Source organism: Opisthorchis viverrini (assembly GCF_000715545.1).
Source record: "Opisthorchis viverrini unplaced genomic scaffold opera_v5_158, whole genome shotgun sequence".
In the NCBI taxonomy this organism is placed as follows: Eukaryota; Metazoa; Platyhelminthes; class Trematoda; order Opisthorchiida; family Opisthorchiidae; genus Opisthorchis; species Opisthorchis viverrini.
In genome coordinates, this window is record NW_008751812.1 from 9,831 (window position 1) to 28,160 (window position 18,330).

General features: G+C 46.4%; 1 protein-coding gene across 1 annotated transcript in view; it reads left to right on the top strand.

The window, feature by feature from the left end:
• Positions 1-15,521: 15,521 nt before the first annotated feature.
• Positions 15,522-18,330, top strand: part of T265_07029 (hypothetical protein) — a gene marked incomplete at both ends in the record, with an annotated part of 29,243 nt that continues 26,434 nt past the window's right edge. Inside the window, one exon of the mRNA XM_009172453.1 lies at positions 15,522-15,565. The remainder of the gene's footprint in view (positions 15,566-18,330) is intronic.

Below are 18,330 nucleotides of genomic sequence, written 5' to 3' on the forward strand. Positions count from 1 at the left end.
ACCAGGCTGGAATCCCGCTTGCTGCTCTCGAGTCAGTATCTCACGAGCCACCGTAAGGCGACGAAGCACGATTGACGCCAACAGTCTCGTTACAACCGGAGTCAAGCTGATCCCCCCTCTGATTACCACACTCACTACGCGCGTCTTTTTTGAAAACGGGCACTATCACCGATTCTCCCCAGTTGTCTGGGACAGACTCCTTTTCTCAAATGCAAGGAAACAGATCTGACAAGCACTGACTGAGAACTTCACCCCCGTCTTTGAACAGTGCGGATGGAAGATCATCCGGACCAGGAGCTCGGTGGCGCTTGAGAGAACATATGCAGTCGTAAACCCCCGAGGCCGTGGGTGGTCCCACGTTTACCGTCCAGCGTTCTACTTCACCTGTGGGTTCTAGATGAGTGCGACCTTCCTCGGGGGAAGGCAGCATCGCTGCTTCCATAAAAATGGACTTGCTGGTCGCCTGGGGGAAACACCTTACTGCCTTCACACTCCTGTCGCAGAAGACAGTACAACTTTGCCCCTAGACCGCCTCGTAGCACGATTACTCGTAGTGGGGGGTCTCGCTGCTCTTGGTCTGGCTGCTCCCCCTTGGCCTTCCTGGCATGGTTGAACCTTGTGGAACGAAGTTCCAGCCAGTGTAGCCCGCGGGAACATTGCAGAACTCAAGCCCGACCACCAAGTCAAGGTGGCAGCTATATACCGGGCCCTGTGGGACGAAGTCCTACCAACTTGACGTGGTGGTTGGGTTTGAGTGCTGCAATGATCCCGCGGGCTACATTGGCTAGAACCTTGTGGGACAAAGTTCTGGCCAACGTAGCGGGATGGATCATTGCAGCACTCAAAACAAACCACCACGTCAAGGCGGTAGATTTTATGTCAGGGTCCTTCCGTCAAGTCATATGTCACCTCGTTAAACAAACCACCACGTCAAGGCGGTAGATTTTATGTCAGGGTCCTTCCGTCAAGTCATATGTTGTCCACCTCGTTATTTTCATCATTCTAAAGAAGGATGATACTTATCTCAGTAAATGACCGTTCGGTATGTGTAGTACGTGGTTGGCCCACTGCAGTTGATGGTAATGGATGTTTTCATAAATTGAAGTACTTGTCCCTCAAACAAACACCTTTTCTAGTTACTTCGCTACAAATTCAACGACGCCACTCAGTAGCAGCAACACCTAAGGGACATCGGTGATCAGAAAACTAAGGGCATTTCAGGTTATCTTTCCACAGAGGTTATGTCTGGCAAGTAGCGTCTGATAGACGCATCCCTTGAGACCCAGTGATGTGCCTTTGGTACCAAAAGTGATGCGAAACCGCAGGCATGATTTGGGTCTTCAAAATTCGTGCACTAACTTCATCAGGCACTTTCGTTAGAGTTATTAAAACCGAGGTAGTTTGTAGTTTTCATAACCTCCAGTGCTTCTATTTGAATTGAAAGGGGCGTGAACAGAGACTTCACGTCCCTAAGCAATTCCTTGCAATTTGTAGGTGCACTGCACATGCTGAAGGACAGTCTGATGGTGCGTAGTTTATCCAACAGGGCGCTCGTGGTTTGAAGGTGTCATCTGCGCACTGCAGATCGACAACGTTCTCCATTGCAGAGGCCGGCGGGGGAGGAGTGTCATGAATATTCTTTGTGCTCACATTATCGTTTCGTATTAACCATGCCTTCGCCTTTATTTTCAGCTTATGTACGTCTATTCTTAGACAAGTAAAGCGCTATTCTTTCTACGCCATTCATTCTTGTTCTCGCACTCAATCAGAATCGATATTCTATTTGTAACAAGGGGTAGAAGACTCTTCATTTTTCATCATCATTTTGCCGACGCAGTTGAACGAAAATAGAGTGGGTGAACATCCAGTTTTCGTGGACAAGCTTGCCAAGACCACAAACCTCACTTTATGCTCAGAATTATGTGAATACAAAGACCGGATTATGTTCATGAGTTCCTGGTGCACCTCCGGAGGTCTTCCAGAAGCATCGACCAGAAGATGGGGGGCGATCGTACCCTTGAGGTCTAGGAACATTACGATTGTGGGTCTATGGTACATTCGGTACTTTTCTAACACTTGACGGAGTGTAAAGATGTGGTCGATATAGTCTATACCTGGTGGAAATCCCGCTTGATAATCATGGGATAAGGTTTCGCTTTCCGCCTCAAGACGATTAAGAACCAGAGACGATGTAAGCCCCGTTAAGAGGGCAAGTAAACAGTCTCCTGTGTGATTAATACACCCATTACGAAGATGCACATTATTGTCAACTGATTCCAGTTGTCCAAGAAAGTCTTTCTCCAAAATAGTCGAAAACAATTTACACAGACTGACGGATACGCAGCTTTGCCACCGTGTATTTCCTATATCGCGTTGCCCTCATCTGCCACAGTATATCTGCAAATTACATGGTGCAAAGCGCACCACGACCTCCACTTGAACTGTAAGTGGCGTGTACAGTGACTGCATGTCCAGGAGCATCGCCTACAACATTACAGGTGCAAAGCGTACGCCAAAGGATGTGAACACTAAGGCCAGCCCACCGAACATATGTACATGTTATTCTTCGAAGATGAAAACCATGTCTCCGGATTTCATTTTGGCAAGGTTTGTGAGGGAATATTTGAATACCAGGGTTTTGAAGAAATTTTAACATTCGTCTGATTGTCTTGTCGATCACTACATTAAACGAAAGTAAAGTAGGAATCTTCATGCGACACCTCTGCGAGCAGGATAGTTTAGCGCCTTCCGTACAATCTCGCACATAAAATTCGGCAACAATTTTAGCCGAACGAGCGAATTCACAACGAAACGGTGAACAATACCAAACGCGCCGTGGAAATCACGAAATACCAAAAGTGTGGGACGCTTGCAAGAACGCGATGTTCTAGCACTTGACACTGTTTGAAGACGTGATCAGTGCAACCCCTACCAAGCTGAAAACCAGCTTCCCGCGCTAATCAGGGATACACGGTAATCAAGAGACGACGAAGGGGAGGTGCGAAATCTCGTTACGGCAGAAGCCAAGCGGATTTTCCTGAGACTGCCACGTTCATATATGGGCTCCATTTTGAAAACAAACACTTAGCCGTAGCACCCTTTCGGTGCCTAACTGCCATGCTACCCGAAGGAAACGCAAGGGCTGGATACTGCCACTAGCACTTGACACTGTTTGAAGACGTGATCAGTGCAACCCCTACCAAGCTGAAAACCAGCTTCCCGCGCTAATCAGGGATACACGGTAATCAAGAGACGACGAAGGGGAGGTGCGAAATCTCGTTACGGCAGAAGCCAAGCGGATTTTCCTGAGACTGCCACGTTCATATATGGGCTCCATTTTGAAAACAAACACTTAGCCGTAGCACCCTTTCGGTGCCTAACTGCCATGCTACCCGAAGGAAACGCAAGGGCTGGGATACTGCCAGGTTGCCCAAGCCTAGATACGGGAAGTCGAGAGGTAGAGGTCAGGTTCGAACCACGAAACTCAAGGTCAGTAAATTCGCGCTCTAACCACTTGGTCCACCTCGCTCCCCTACATTTTGAAAACGAGCAGTAATGTCAATTCTCCCCAAATCTCCATGTCAGCCCCCTTTTTCAAAATGGATCAAAAAGTGCTGAAGACCCCTACCCGATTTCCGAATACGGACAGGAGATCATCTGGACTAGGAACACATAAACATAGAAAGATATGCAGTCGTGAATCTCTGATGCTGTAGGGGATTTTAGGTTCACCGTTAAGGCTCAAAAGCATTGCGGATTCCTACCGAGTGGCAACAGGCGGCTATGACAATTGTTCGAAAAGCTTGTCCAAGTAGTCGAGCCGTCCCTATTTATTATAAATGGTAGCATCATTCACCTTTGGTTTCACCAACAGGGGACTAGTCGCAGGTATCAAACTAAACTCCGAGTTTCCCTGAGGGTATTCAGCGTCTGTTTTTTCAACGGTTCAACCGTCTGGGTTTCATGTTGGGTGCACCAACGGGCTCACACCTGACGCCTTCTAATGCACCGGATTGATTTATATTCCGGACAGATATTCAAGGGGCACCACTGTTCTGTCTGACACATAGTGCTCTAAAGAAGTTGGTGGTGGCGTGGCGCAGTCGAAGATAGTTTTGGTGAATTGAAACATCATGGTGAGGCATTAGCTGGAAAGTCCAGAAAACGGGTCAGACAAATTCATTTAACCTATGGGCCTTTACCTGACCTAGTTGTCCATCACTTGGGCGGAGAAAACCTGGAGGACGCGACTCCGGACAAATGCGTTAATGCGTTTACAATCCACACAAGTTTTCTAGAAAGAGCGACTTTGCTCCTGTAGTTGTTGATACAACAAGACCACAAGTCCATTTCTTTCCGCATTAATATTCCGAGTGGCGTCCAGAGAGGGCTGGAGATAGAAGCTGAGTAGTATGACAATAAATTATTGGAATCCGAGACTCTAAGTCAACACCCCAGGGAAACAGAAAGTGTTCTGTCGTCAGCCGAGATCGAAGGACGTGTTGCAAGAAACCAGAGTCGAAGGCAATTTCCCATTCATAAGTTGTAATGTGGTATTGTATTGTGGAATTTCGTGGGAAAGAAAAATGCCATTAGGTCAAGTAGTACCAATGGCCATCACAGGCAAGTACGCACGCCCTCAGACCCGCGAGCGGTCAAACCGGCGGACTTAGCAACAGACAAGCGTGAGTTCCATTCGTGATTGGTCAGCAAGTCATATAGAAGCCGACGGAGCCCGACTGCTCAGATTCAAACGTAGAGAGCATGGGACATCACGGCGACCACCAAAAGTTCGTTGATAAACCTGTCTAGGACTTCGGCTTCCTACTAGACTGTAACAGATAGGTTCATTACGGAAACATATTCAGCCCAATCGATAAATTTGCATTCACGAATTGATACACAAGGTAGAGGCATTCTCCCGAACTCCCTGGATAGGGTTCGTTCTAGTCGTTCAGTGGCTTCTGTTCATCTAAAACGCACGAGCGAAAAAAAGGTGGTGCACTGCTCTTTACGTTCTCGGCGTGGGGCAATAATATTGCAAGCGTGAGAATTCGCATCATGATCCGTGGATGGATGTCCGCTGGATTCAACGAACTGAAGGATATTGTCTTGTGCATGATTTGGTGAACTTCCCCATCACTGAAGACACTTTGGTTAGAGGCAACTTGTGGTCACGTCTCGACAAGATTTGATGTGGCAAGGTCGGAGAGGATTTCCGTTCGTCATTTATATCTTCCTTTCGATTTCCTCCAACACCTTTCATCCTTTAAACGTTATTCTCTTGCTTTCTATGATACTTCTCCTCTTTCTTTACTCATCGGCACTATTTGAGTTACACTGCATAGAAAACAGTGGCTAAATTTTGCTAAGAGCGGCAATAGCTGGCTAAGGTTTGCAAACTTGTTTCTACTGCATTCCATACAGGCTGAATGCACTATTTATTACACCGGGCATTCCGAAAGCCATGAAAATCAAGATGTAGTAACTAATGTCAATATTTTCACTTGTTTGCTGTCGTTTGGGCGTTTGTCAGCTCTGTCGTTTTTTAGCACTAGCCGAAAAATTTAGAGTCTGGGATATAACTCAAAGCATCTCAGATGGTGGACATTTCAGGGGACTATTTTTATGACATTTAAACCGCATCCGCCACGTGGCCCTTTTTGAGAATTATCAGACCAATGTGAGCAATCCAATTTGAAACGTGACACAGGCTCCTGCAATTCGCCGTCCCTTACCTCCCAAAAGCTTCTGAGCCGTTATCTCTGTATACAGCCAAGTTGCGCTAACCGACTGCCCGAGTCTGTACGTTTGTTCATCATTTGGTAATTACTTGTCATTGCTTCCGGGTAACCTCACTGTCTCACTGCTCATTTTTCTGCTCCTACCGATTTATAATCGTTCAGCTGTAGCACGCTTTCGGTGCTTAACTGCCATTCCTTCCGAAGGTTGCACGAGTGCTGGGGTACTGCCAGGTTGCCCAAACCTAGATGGGGGAAGTCGAGAGGCAGAGGTCGGGCTTGAACCACGGACCTCCTGGTCAGTAAATTCGCGCTCCAACCACTTGGGCCATCTTGCCCCCACCAACAGTAGTATTGTTATAAATATATATGTACTGAGTTATGACAACAATACTGTTGGTTATTATCAACCGTCAGCAGTGATCGTATGGTTTCAGTAAGAAAAAAGCATGATATGGGGGATTTTCGTGTACTGGGAATTTCACGAAAAAGGAGAATGCCGTAAACAGTGGGTGATGGCCGATTTGGAGTTGGTCACGCCCAAACCAACATGTGAAAGCAAACACCGCTACCAGGGTTTGGGGAAAATAGAAAGCTGAGGCAAGCTCAACTCGTTGGGTTTTGAAGGTGGCGGGTAAACTCGGAAATAGCGAAGGAAGAAGTTCGCACTCCGCCTGGCGTGTGTTAAAAAAATTAAAATTGCAAAAATGAGAAATCAGAACAACGAATCTGCTGTGAGGGCAGGATCGCCACTTTTTGGCCGATCAATTTGAACCGATGTCTAAAACCATCGACGAGGTCTTCTTGGCCTTGGACTGTCGGGCTTATGGCCTGGGCCACGATAATCGTAAGTGTGGATAATGAAGTGGAGGACTCAGCAAGAAGGACAAGTGGTGGCAAGAATCTCATAGTTACGGCGTGCATTAAATCTGTGGGGACTACTGGCATCATTTTTGGAGTGGTGTTGGGTGTAAAAGCTCGTTGTTGCTAACGTGCAAGACGGAGGACGTACTACGTAGAAAAGGGTTTACTTTGTGGGGAGCGCGGAACGAAAGTCAACGAGACGCTTACATCCAAATAGAAGGTTTGTCAGTTTAGAATGAACGCATTTGAGAGGCGGCTGGGGCCAGGTGAAGAGTGTTAGCATTTGCAGGCAAGGCCATGAGGAGGTGACAGGGCAACATCAAAAGTAGGAAGTGGATAGTCGCGGGTATGCTATCTAACTGGGCATAACAGTACTGTGGAACACAGTCTCCTTAACGCCTTCTTGTTACCGTGAACCTCGGTCTGTATAGCCCATTGATAGCTTGGTACGTTTGTCCAAAACAGAAAAAGTTCACGAACATACGAACCGGTTGATCTATTGATCACCGTCGCGTTCAAGCGGGGCAAAAACATTGATACGAAGAACACAACTCATCTGTCAAGGGGGGGTAAAGAACAACAGGTGAGATTCGTCTCAGCAAAAATGGTTATTTCACTGAATGTTACGTGGTCACGTTACATTGGGAGCTGGTTCTTTTTATAGGCAGTGCCACGCCAGAATCACACTGACATACTATGGTTTTGGACAACCCCGGGAAGGACGTATTGTTTGAGGTGATTGGGCTGTAATGTGCGAATCCGTAGGCAGCGGAATTTGTTTGCCGGTGTTGGTCCAGGGAACCCGCAGATGTAGAACAAAGCCATTGTAAAATTGGAGTCCTTTTCGTATCCAGATACGGATCCCTTCGGATGCAGAGCACCTATCAGTTGCGGTGGATAACAGACGAACTTCGACCAAATCAGGTGTAACGGACATTTAAAGCTCGAGAAAAAGAAAAATGGGGTGATATCAGTAAGGATTGATGATTTTTTGGGGGACTAAGTAGATTTAGTCCAAAAATAGACAAAAACTGGCCGTTTCCAAATCTTGGTTGTGACGACAACTGATTAACCAAGGCAGGATAGATGTAGACGTGTAATTAGCAACCCAGCAATCAAAGACTGCCTAAGCTTGCTAATATGAGCTGTTACAGCGCCAGAGACACAAAAACCACTTTAGGTACGCTAAGACCTGATGTGACAAGGGAAATCAGATAAATGAATGGACACGAGTAGAACCTGCGGAATGACCGACTAGATTTTCTGGAGGTTATTTCGTGTGTTGGAGAATAGCATAATCTAGAATTGAAAGCGAATGTAGGAATAATAACACCGAAGCACTATTATATAATGTACTGTAGCGTAACTCACGATGTTTAATGATCTGGTTGCCCAATAAAAGTTTTCGACAGTTCCGGGTGCAATGTTTACCGCACTTATCCTTCCGTTCTCCCCGAATGCGAATTGTGTAGTATGATAGATATATCCGTCTTGTTGGACCCCTGCTGTCCGTATCTTACAACTAGTGCAAACTAACTGCACTGCAGTCAGGTAACGCTTTTAGATTCTCTGAATTACTTTTAAAATTATTGATCTGGTGCGGTGGAGAGATGGGTACGTTGTCAGTACAAATATGTGAACTAGACGCAGTGTTTACCCTGGGACGTTGAAATATGCGGGTGGGGGTTTCTGGGAATTTACAGAGCTAAGACTGTTTTTAATCTCCACAGAAAATTATGTATTTTTGGATTTGACTGGCGCCGCCATTTGTGGAAAATGCCGTGATTCCCTCTAGTTCCAGTCAACTAAATCATTAATACGTAATTATTTTTCGCATAATAAGCTTATATCGATGGTTGTACTTTCCTCCCGTTGTGTCTTTACCAGTCGCGTTCAGGCTGCAGTGGTCATGCCCGGATTAGCATGTTACCTTCAATTTAGGAACTAAACTCGATATTTTTTTCTGTGTGTGCTTCTTTCTACCCTTTTTCTACTTTGCCAAAAGCGTAACGGAATTTCCGACATATATAGACCAAGGTGTCTTGGCCCGTAATGCACGTGGCTTTGTGCGTCTCGCGAAGGCTGTGAGGATATAGGAACACTTGGATCGGTTTTCCGCATTTTTCTCCGTCTTTTTCGGATAAACTGAGAAATAATGCTGTCGACCGCTGAATCCTGACGTTATCCTACAAAGTTGAATAGCTCAATCTTCAGCACCGGTCCATGCGGGCATTCTGGACTATCCGCCAACGAATTTCTCTGGGGGAGAATGGCTCGTTCCATTCGATGAATTACTCCTCCAGCCGTTTTCCCTTCCTTGCTGCGAACAGGAATGCAGTTCTTGCTAATGGCCATCCGTTCTTCCTTATAAGGGTTATGGCCATCCATATTTAATTAGGTAGGCTTGAACATATTTCCCTCTACTACTACTGTGGTCCTCTTCACGGCAAATAATTCGCTTTAGTCGTTATTGACGCATATTCACGTTGGCCTGAAGTTTTCTGACCAAGTCTCATGTGCCGAATTCACTCAGTAAGCACCGAAGAAAGTCTTCAGTCATGAAGGTGTACCAACTGTTTTGGTCACTGACAGCGGCACACACTTCACTGCAAAATTCCTCGAGGAACGGTTGAAGGGTCTTGGATGTCGACATCTGGTTACTGCTCCGCGACATCCCCAGTCGAATGAACTTGCTGAAAATTTTGTCCGAACACTAAAGTCTGCAATTATTTCACTCTCTCCTACTACTTTTGTGGATTTGGACCGTAGGATTGATAATTTTCTAATGCAATACAGGAACGCCGTGCATTCCATTACTATGAAGAGTCCCGCGCTTCTATTTAAATCTCGTTCGTTACGTACAATTCTTGACCGTGGCAAAACGGCTGATGTTACATTTTTCAAGGGTAATGATTTGCGGCCCGCAACAGGGATAGTAATTTCATCAAATGGCAAACGAATGGTCACAATTCTCGATTTGGATGATCTCTCTTGTCATCGGAGACACATTGACCAGGTTGAGTTCAATACCACAGGTCAGTCTGTTAACGGCACTCCTGCTGTTTCAAATACTAATGAGTCCTTTGTAGATGATCTTATGGTACCTGAAAAAACGTATCTGAAGAACACACAACCTGCGAAGAGTCTGAAGTTTCCATTCCGAGAAGATCCGAAAGATTGCGGTCAAAACCACCACTGGACTATAAACACCCACACGCTGATTCAAGGTGTGGCGGATGTGATGAACATGACTGATACTCTATTCATTGCTCTATTCATTATTCGCTTGTTTTAATATTCCACATGCTGTACATATTCGTCAATTCGAATACATACGTGCTGGTTGTTACGCCTCGCTGAATTCTGGATTTCTAGTTTATCGGGTTGTACCGATATACGTACGAAACTTAATTCTCACAAAATGTTATTTGGGAAACGAGTTCACGGAAACTGAGCAATAATTGACTAAGCTGGTGAGGAGTACGAATAAAAGCCGCCGAGGTCTTTACATCTGGCAGAAGGTTCGGCAGAATACAATGAACGCCTTCGGGTGGTGGCCAGGGACAAAAGAAGGTTGATTGTGGTTGTCGGTATGGGAACCAGTGAGCGAGCAGGCCTGGACAAAGTAAGAGGGGAACAATTGTGGGTATGCTATCAAACCGGGTATTCCAGCGCCGTACCATCACTGCACTGAAGTACTTCGGTTTCCGGGCAGCCCCGTGATGGACGTCGTAATTTATGTTGTAAGGCTGAGATGTGCAGTCTTGTTAACAGGATATAGTCCTTTAATAGGGAAAAAAATGATCGTCTACCACAGTTATGGAAGGACATCAGGTGATTAAACAAGACAGGATAAGGATGAATCTGTACTCAGTAGTGTAGTCATCAGAGTCAAGCTAAGATTGTCAATATAACTATACTACCTGAGACAGGACAGTTTACTGCATGTGGGCTAAGAGGCGGTGTGGTGAGGGTAAACCAAACTCTTAACGACTTGGGGATGTAAATTCCTGGAGCTTGTTAGTGAGATGGACGATACTAGGGCGATCTAGGAAGGAAGGTGGATGCGAGGGAGAAGGTCACCAGTCTCCGAAGCACTACCATCAGCTTTAATCAGTGAGTGGTGCGTGACGAAAAAGACTTCTGATGCTATCCTCGGACGTTGATAGTGGAGAGTCGGGAGTCTAACTGTATGTTTATATGTGTTGTATGTGTCACTCCTGGGAGCAGCAAATTGTTGTCTTTTTGTTTGGTTTACGAGGTAGGTTTTGGTGCGGTGTAGCCTCAATATTGACGAAGGCAGCTAAAGCCACGCACGTCGACGTAGGCCATGGGCATCGCAGAGTTGCTTCCGGCTATCCCAGGTATATTGATTTCTCCTCATGAATACTTTTGGACAGGTGAAAGACCAGTTTTTGTTATTGTTTATGGCGTTGCCAAATAGCACAACCGAGGCGAGGCCAACGCCAGCAGCAACAATCAGAAAACCGCAGTGCCTTTTTTATTTTCGAGGTCAACAGCGAATGCACAGAATAAGACCGATGAAGAGCTGGTAAAGTTCCTAAGCCTGGCGGGTCACGAATAGACTACCTGTTATGCCAGTTCAAACTAATCATTTCGAAAAGTCTGCATTCACGCCAAATGGATTGCTCATCCTTGATGATAGGATGATGGTGGCGAAACATATATTAGAGGTATACAAAAGGTTGGCAACAAGTGAATTACTTGACAAGGGTGTTTTTGAAGCAATGAGTGAAGGAACACATATCTTTGCTTCGAAAACGAAATTCAGAAAATAATAATAATAATGTTTGTTCCCAACTTGTGGGTGGCATACCTTCGGGCGTGAACATGCGTTTACAGTCAGAATAGGGCACGACTGATGAATTCGCGGGTAGGGGGGATTCCGCGAGAAGGGGACAATGTCACGAATGGTGAGGATAGAGAACAATGCGCATGGGGTCCGACTAACTCTAACATGAACTAAAACTGAAAACCATTGCTGTCCACGATTGGCCTTGGGCGGTTGGGTAAATGGCCGGAGTCACAACGAGCAAAAGAGGAGGTGGAGGCGAGATAATTCGAATTGGGAGAACATAGCAGGTCTAGTCGCAAACGTATGGTGCAATCTGAGAACAAGCAGACTCACTGGCTGCACTGACGTAGGGAGGTCAAGTGCAGGTGTTAGGATGGATGGGGACACAGAGTTGGTTGAATTGGAACGAGTAGTCCATCAGGTTGGAATGAATGTCAGGTGGTATTTGGGGTCAGTGAAACGAGTAGGCAAGAGGGCTCGTTTGGGAGGAGGGATGGAACAGTTGCGGGTGTGCTATCGAAATGGGTATGGCAGTGCCGTGCCATCATTGGCCTGACATGCTTCAGTTTTTGGACAGCCCTGTGACAGACGTCAAATTTGAGATGATTCGGCTGGGGGTGTGCAGTTCATTGGGCAGCGGTATTCATTTCAGCCTGGTCGAGGAAACTAGCTGGAACGAAGTCGATATGGGATTGTAGGGTTTTTTTGTGGTCCGCTTGGTGGTCCCGAAGTTGCAGATCATGGGCCAGGTGGAGTGGAAATCAGCTAACCAGTCCGTCCGAAACGGGCACTTCCAAAGTTCAAAGCTTGGGAAGATGAGGGGATAGAAGGAGATTCGCAAAACATGGTGAAGTTGGGGGGATATAAAATGGGATAATATGCGTAAATATACACAGAAAAAAACCTGACGTCTGCTGCAATTAGGGTGATGACAGGTGATTATATGGAGTGGGAGGTAGAGTGATTTGTACTTAGAAAGCTAGCGACCAGGGGTTGAGTCTGCTAACCTACGACATTACATTACAAGGGATCTAGTAAAAGCCAATAAAAGCGCGTAGAAGCGTGGTATGGGAATCAGATGCATAAGGGCTGGCGGGGGTGGACTTCTAAGATAACTGGATAATCTGGTGTTTATTACATGAGTTGGGTTATACCAGTAGATAAAGTTTGTGCAAGAGAAATAGTCACTAGTCCCCGAAGTACTGCTATCAGCTGTAGCTTTAGTGCAGTCTTGTGTGTTCTCTCGTGAACAGTTTCCCCTGGGCGTGGTTGGTGAAGGGGAAATATTTGAGCGGTGGCTTGGTTAGAACATAGTGGTACGCAAAAGAGATGGCCGTGTAAGGAAGGATGTGCGTAAGATCAGTTTAATAGAGGATTGCAAGTGGTGCAAGGAGACGCGAACCACCTGCTCAGCTCTTCACAGGTGAGAGATGGGTTTTCGAAACGGTCGCACACAAATAGACCCATCACCTTTAGTTTGGTCTTGCGGCCCCAGCAGATTAAAGCATGGATGATAGACAGTCCAAAAAGCGTTATAGCCAATTCACCTGCCACATTCCAGTGCCTCAAATTTAGGCTCCGCTGCACGGTATCCAATATATGCCTCGAACTCTCACATTCCGTTATGCCAAAAACGATCCGATGATGTATGCACACGTAGGCCGTCAGGACAGTATGTTGGCTGAAGTTAGCACCAGGAAAACTGTGCTGCGAGGGAGCCTAAGAGAGCAGTAGGTGGAATGATCTATATCAACCCAGAGCCCAGTTCTATTAACCGGCTTCGTGCGTACACGAATCTTTCTACACATCGCCGCTAATTCTTTCCTAGTTTCATCGAGTTTGCGTCTGCATTCGACATACTGAATGGTTCCAGTAGTTCCCTGGGCTCGAAAGTTCTCGTGTTGCTTCGTATGAACCCTCGTTTTTCTTGGCTCCCCGCCAAATCTAACGCTTGTGTGCAACGTATAGCCTTCATATTTTTTGACATAAGGAGTCAATACAAGCAAAAAGACGGTATAAGTAGCCTCGTCACAGGACAATGTCGTGGGTTAAGTCAGTGGAAAAGTAGAACAACACCGAAAAGCTGCTCCAACACGCACCAGTTATTCGCCCCATTTTTTCGCTTCAAGCTGGCCCGTCCCGCGTTCTACTAAGAGGCCATAAAACCTCAGATAAAACGGGAAACCAAGTCTAAAATGCAACTTCAAGCGCGTTTACTGGTAAAGGAATATGGACAGTTATTGTTTTTCCATGCCACCATCTCTCTTGTTGTCAATGCGGATATGGGGCCGAACGCACACACTGTTAAGATATCGGCTCTTACACATAACTTGTGCATCAGTGGTTTGGGCGCCTCCTGCTGAGGAGCAAGGTTGTGGATTATCGCTCCCGGTACGAGTGCCACGTCAAAACGAACAATTTTAAGATTTTTCTTTCGAAACCAGCAGGTTAGAGTTGAACTGATTTGCCTCCTACTTGTAAGAAAAGCGCAAGTTATGCACCAGCCTTAGCAGAATGCTTAAAGCAGCATTGAAAGTTCTATCCAGCAGAGGATCAAGATTACTTGACCGTGGCAATACTGAACATCAAAAAATGAGTTTCGCACCCAGGTGTTCAAACTGATTTACGTCCAAGCGCCAGCAAACTGGAAGCCACTTTCTCTTCAAAGTACGCGGTCAGATGTGTGTGGGAAAGGAAGATGAGACAGAGCGGAGCGACGGGCTCATACAGGCACCCTTGACCAAAACATCTGTTTATCTAGTACCAGATGGCACACAAAAATTTCTGAGCGGGATTGGATAGAGAAGCTCGTATCTAATACTTTTGTGAACCTAACGCTGCAACATCCGGAAAATCACTGTGAGAATTTGGACGGTGAAAACATCGAATATACTACCGCAAGACCCAATGAGAGCAAATTATTAGTAAAAACAATACGGTAAAATACAGCCTACACAAACTGGATTTGGGATGAAGCAACTGACAAGAAGCGGACGATCAGGAGCCTCTTCGTATGGAATCACTTATAACGCCCCAGTCATGTGCAGTGAACGCAACGAAAGAGCTGATGCTGTCAGGGCTGGCTGCCCGTACCACAGGCGACAGTCACAATAACCACAAAAATAGCGATGTTGTCATATCCATAAGTTTGCTTGTTTTATAAAAGATAACTTAAGGCCAGTTCTAGCACATTTGTCAGTCTAATGGTCCGAAATGACAAGGGTGTTGATTCAGGGCTTTGCTGACATGATTAGAAGTAGTCTGGAGTTTGAACTCATTGGTGTAACTTTAGTAAGGGCCATTAACTGTAGCCACTGGTGCTTCGATTGGCTAAGCGCGAAACTGAAATTTCAAGGTCAAGCGTTATAGGGACTTTTTGGATTCTAGTCCCTCCATAGGTCTTTACCCACTTTTTATATTAGATAATCATTTACTTACGGTGGTCCTCCAATCATCTGCGATCGCAAAGGTCAACGGGTTCCTTTTCTTTAGGTTTAAGGTTGTCACTCTCAATCCTCAGTTCCTGGAACACGCACATTCCTCATCTACATAGTCGTTCCTGTCGAAATGCTAACACTGCCCTACCCTTCTACAGCCTGGCTGATGCTATCACCACGACCTCGTAAACAATCTCTCGTTGATTCGTCCCATACAAATTGGACCTGAACGATAAATACTTCATTTCCGACGGCATAGTTATACATAGCCACTGTATGGCGTTTTAGGTATCAATGATTTCTCACTAACACCAGCATCACATGCATGTAGAAACCGTGTAAGTCGCCTGGGATTATGTTGGAAAACGGTACACCCTAGGCAAAGTCGGAGTGCAACTGAAACAAACACTTAGAAACGCTTTTGCAGTGCACATAAACCAAAGTAAGGTTCCATTTGTTATGAAAACCCTGCGGAGCTATTCATTAGCTCCTCATAAATACCTCATTTTCGACTGTGTAGTTATAAATAGTCGCTGGATGGTGCTTTAGGTATCACTGATTTGTGTCAACAACACTCCCATCACATGCATGTAGAGACCGTGTGAGTCGCCGGAGATTGTATTTAAAAAGGCGCTACACCTTAGGCAAAGATGGAGAGCGACTGGAACAAACACTTAGAAACGCTTTTGCAGTGCACATAAAACAAAGTAAGGTTGTATTCGTTATGAAAACCCTGCGGAGCCTTTCATGAACTCCTCATAGGTCACATAAATGAAAATTCGAAAATTTGTGGTAATAGTGATATTCGTCAAAGCGGTTGTTAGACCCCGAATAACAATCTATTTCTTCAGTATGTTCAAAGAAACACTTCGCAGCCAAGAGACCCAGCTCCCAACCCCCTCGCTTTTAAGGACGGTAATCGTGGCGCTCCAAGTAACATCAAAGTGTTCAGGAGTACTACCTGACATTTATCTGCCTCAACCCGCTACCAAAAGGATCTTATGTTCAGAAAGATCTGGAAAATCTCAGAGCTGTTTGCACAAGATGGGAAGTGAAATGACCTCCTTCCGAGTCATGCAGCCTGCTGCATGTCTCCTAAATCCCGAAGCAACATGCGATCCAGCCAGTCTAGAAAAAGTATCAGTTCTTATTGACACGATCGCTTTCTAGATTTGTCAACGTATTGGATGCCGTCATCAGATCCCGGGCGAATTCCGCTTGAACACATCAAAACTGCGGTCCTGACAGCATGTGGCATGCTTGGCACCACGTCCACAACTCGACGGCCCCAAGAGTTAAAACCATCCATGTGCTACCCAGTAATACTGCGATTCGGGGATGAAAACGGTGCGGTGCGTCTGATAACATCCCAGGCCATGCTCTCTCCTACGGAACCATAAAAATTAGAGCTGCTCGTATTCAAATGCAGGAGCAGCTTACATAGAAGCTACTACCTAAATCCCACACTTCGGTCACGGGAAGCTACCAGATTGAACCTTTCTCCAATCATCAATCCGCACAAAATGGGAATTTGACCTAACTCAATCACATATGCCCCATGCACCTAACTCCCCGAGCAACCACGCAGGTCTGTCGACGGTCAATACGTGTGAGTATCACAACCCAAGAACCCCCGCACCAAACTGTAACTTACAGAGCCTGTCGAATTACCTGGCCTGCCATCCAGTTACATCAAACTGCTGGACCCCAACCGTCCTTCATAACGCTGAGGCTGATGTGATATGGTATTCATGCCCGCTCTATGCTCTGACTCGACACTTTGTTCTAATGCCATACATAATAATCAATTGTCTCCGATTCTCACGAATTTTCAGACCAACTATCATATCCCACCTCCGGCATGCCAAACAACTTCGCCGGCCATCATAGTACTCCGATATCCCATATATGATAAACAGAACGATCAACCCCACAAGCATGCAGACTACTGAACGTCTATGGATGAAACTCACAAACGTCCCATCACAAAGCATCGGCCAGTTTCTTCTCCTGTAAATCCGGTCCCATATGCTGTCATACCTAAACTTATCGCGCCATCAACCGTCAGTACTTAGTTGACGCTTCTATGGTACCCCTATGCCCTCAATGCTCTGTGATTGCTCCTAGCATCGGACCTAACTTCATAGTCTTACAAGACCCTGAACCCTCCATCGCTCCTGCAAATGTACTTTTGCTTTGCCACCCATGAAAACTCAAACGTATCCATCAGCCCGGTAGAACTCTCTCCAGGCCCTATCCCATCAGATGGGAACACCGGCGCTTGCCATATCATAACGTATCCATCAGCCCGGTAGAACTCTCTCCAGGCCCTATCCCATCAGATGGGAACACCGGCGCTTCACTGCCATATCATCATGTCAGTTCATTTTAACCCAGCATGTTAATAGAAAGAAGAAGGAAATGGGGAAAGAACGGGAATCTAGGGCTAGCCTATCACACTTCTTCAGACAATCCGAAGTGAAGCTGACATTGTGGACTCCATGGACACCGTCTATCCACCATGTCGTTCAGTGCCACCAGGCAAGCTAAGGAAGAGTCATGTTGATCCCATGTTGATCCGTTCTGCCATGTCAAATCCTGTCCGCCTCTAGGGTTTCACCACTCGAATTATGCACAGAAAACAGCGCTCGTCTCGACAGGTGTTAACTCGGCATGTGTAATGCATAGCCCACCCACCTCAGCTGACGCTGCTGGGTGCGTTCTTTTGGAGGAGCATCCTCTGTTCCACCGCAAACCAGTTTCCCGATCAACTTATTGAGAATTCACCGGTTTCATCCGATTCTAGCTATAATTATGGGGGCATCGGTGATCAGACCCGACCTAAAGCTGCCACCTTGACGTGGTGGTCGGGCTTCAGTGCTGCAATGATCCCGCGGGCTACACTGGCTGGAACTTCGTCCCACAAGGTTGAACCATGCCAGGAAGGCCGAGGGGGAGCAGCCAGACCAAGAGCAGCGAGACCCCGTACTACGAGTAATCGTGCTACGAGGCGGCCTGGAGGTAAAGTCGTACTGTCCTCTGCGACAGGAGTGTGAAGGCAGTAAGGTGTTTCCCCCAGGCGAACAGCAAGTCCATTTTTATGGAAGCAGCGATGCTGCCTTCCCCCGAGGAAGGACGGGTTAGAAAAGGTCGGCCCCAAAAACCGCACACTCCGATCGCCCAACGGTTGACCGTGACTGCCGGTGCATTATCCGATACGGTCGAAATACTTTTAAAACCAAAGAGCCCGGTGCTGCTCAAAAGGCACCTGGTGTGCGCAGCCGCATCAGGAATGAGACAGCAATGCCTTATTCCCTGCGCCCTCGAGTTAGGCCAACCCCCTGCAGCCGAGTAGGTCAGACTATTGAGTCATCGGCTCCGGGCAGGGTCCCCAAAGAAAACCCTACATTCTCCCACTGCCTCGTGGGTCAGACTTTTGAGTCGAAGGCTCAAGGTGGGGTACCTCAACCAA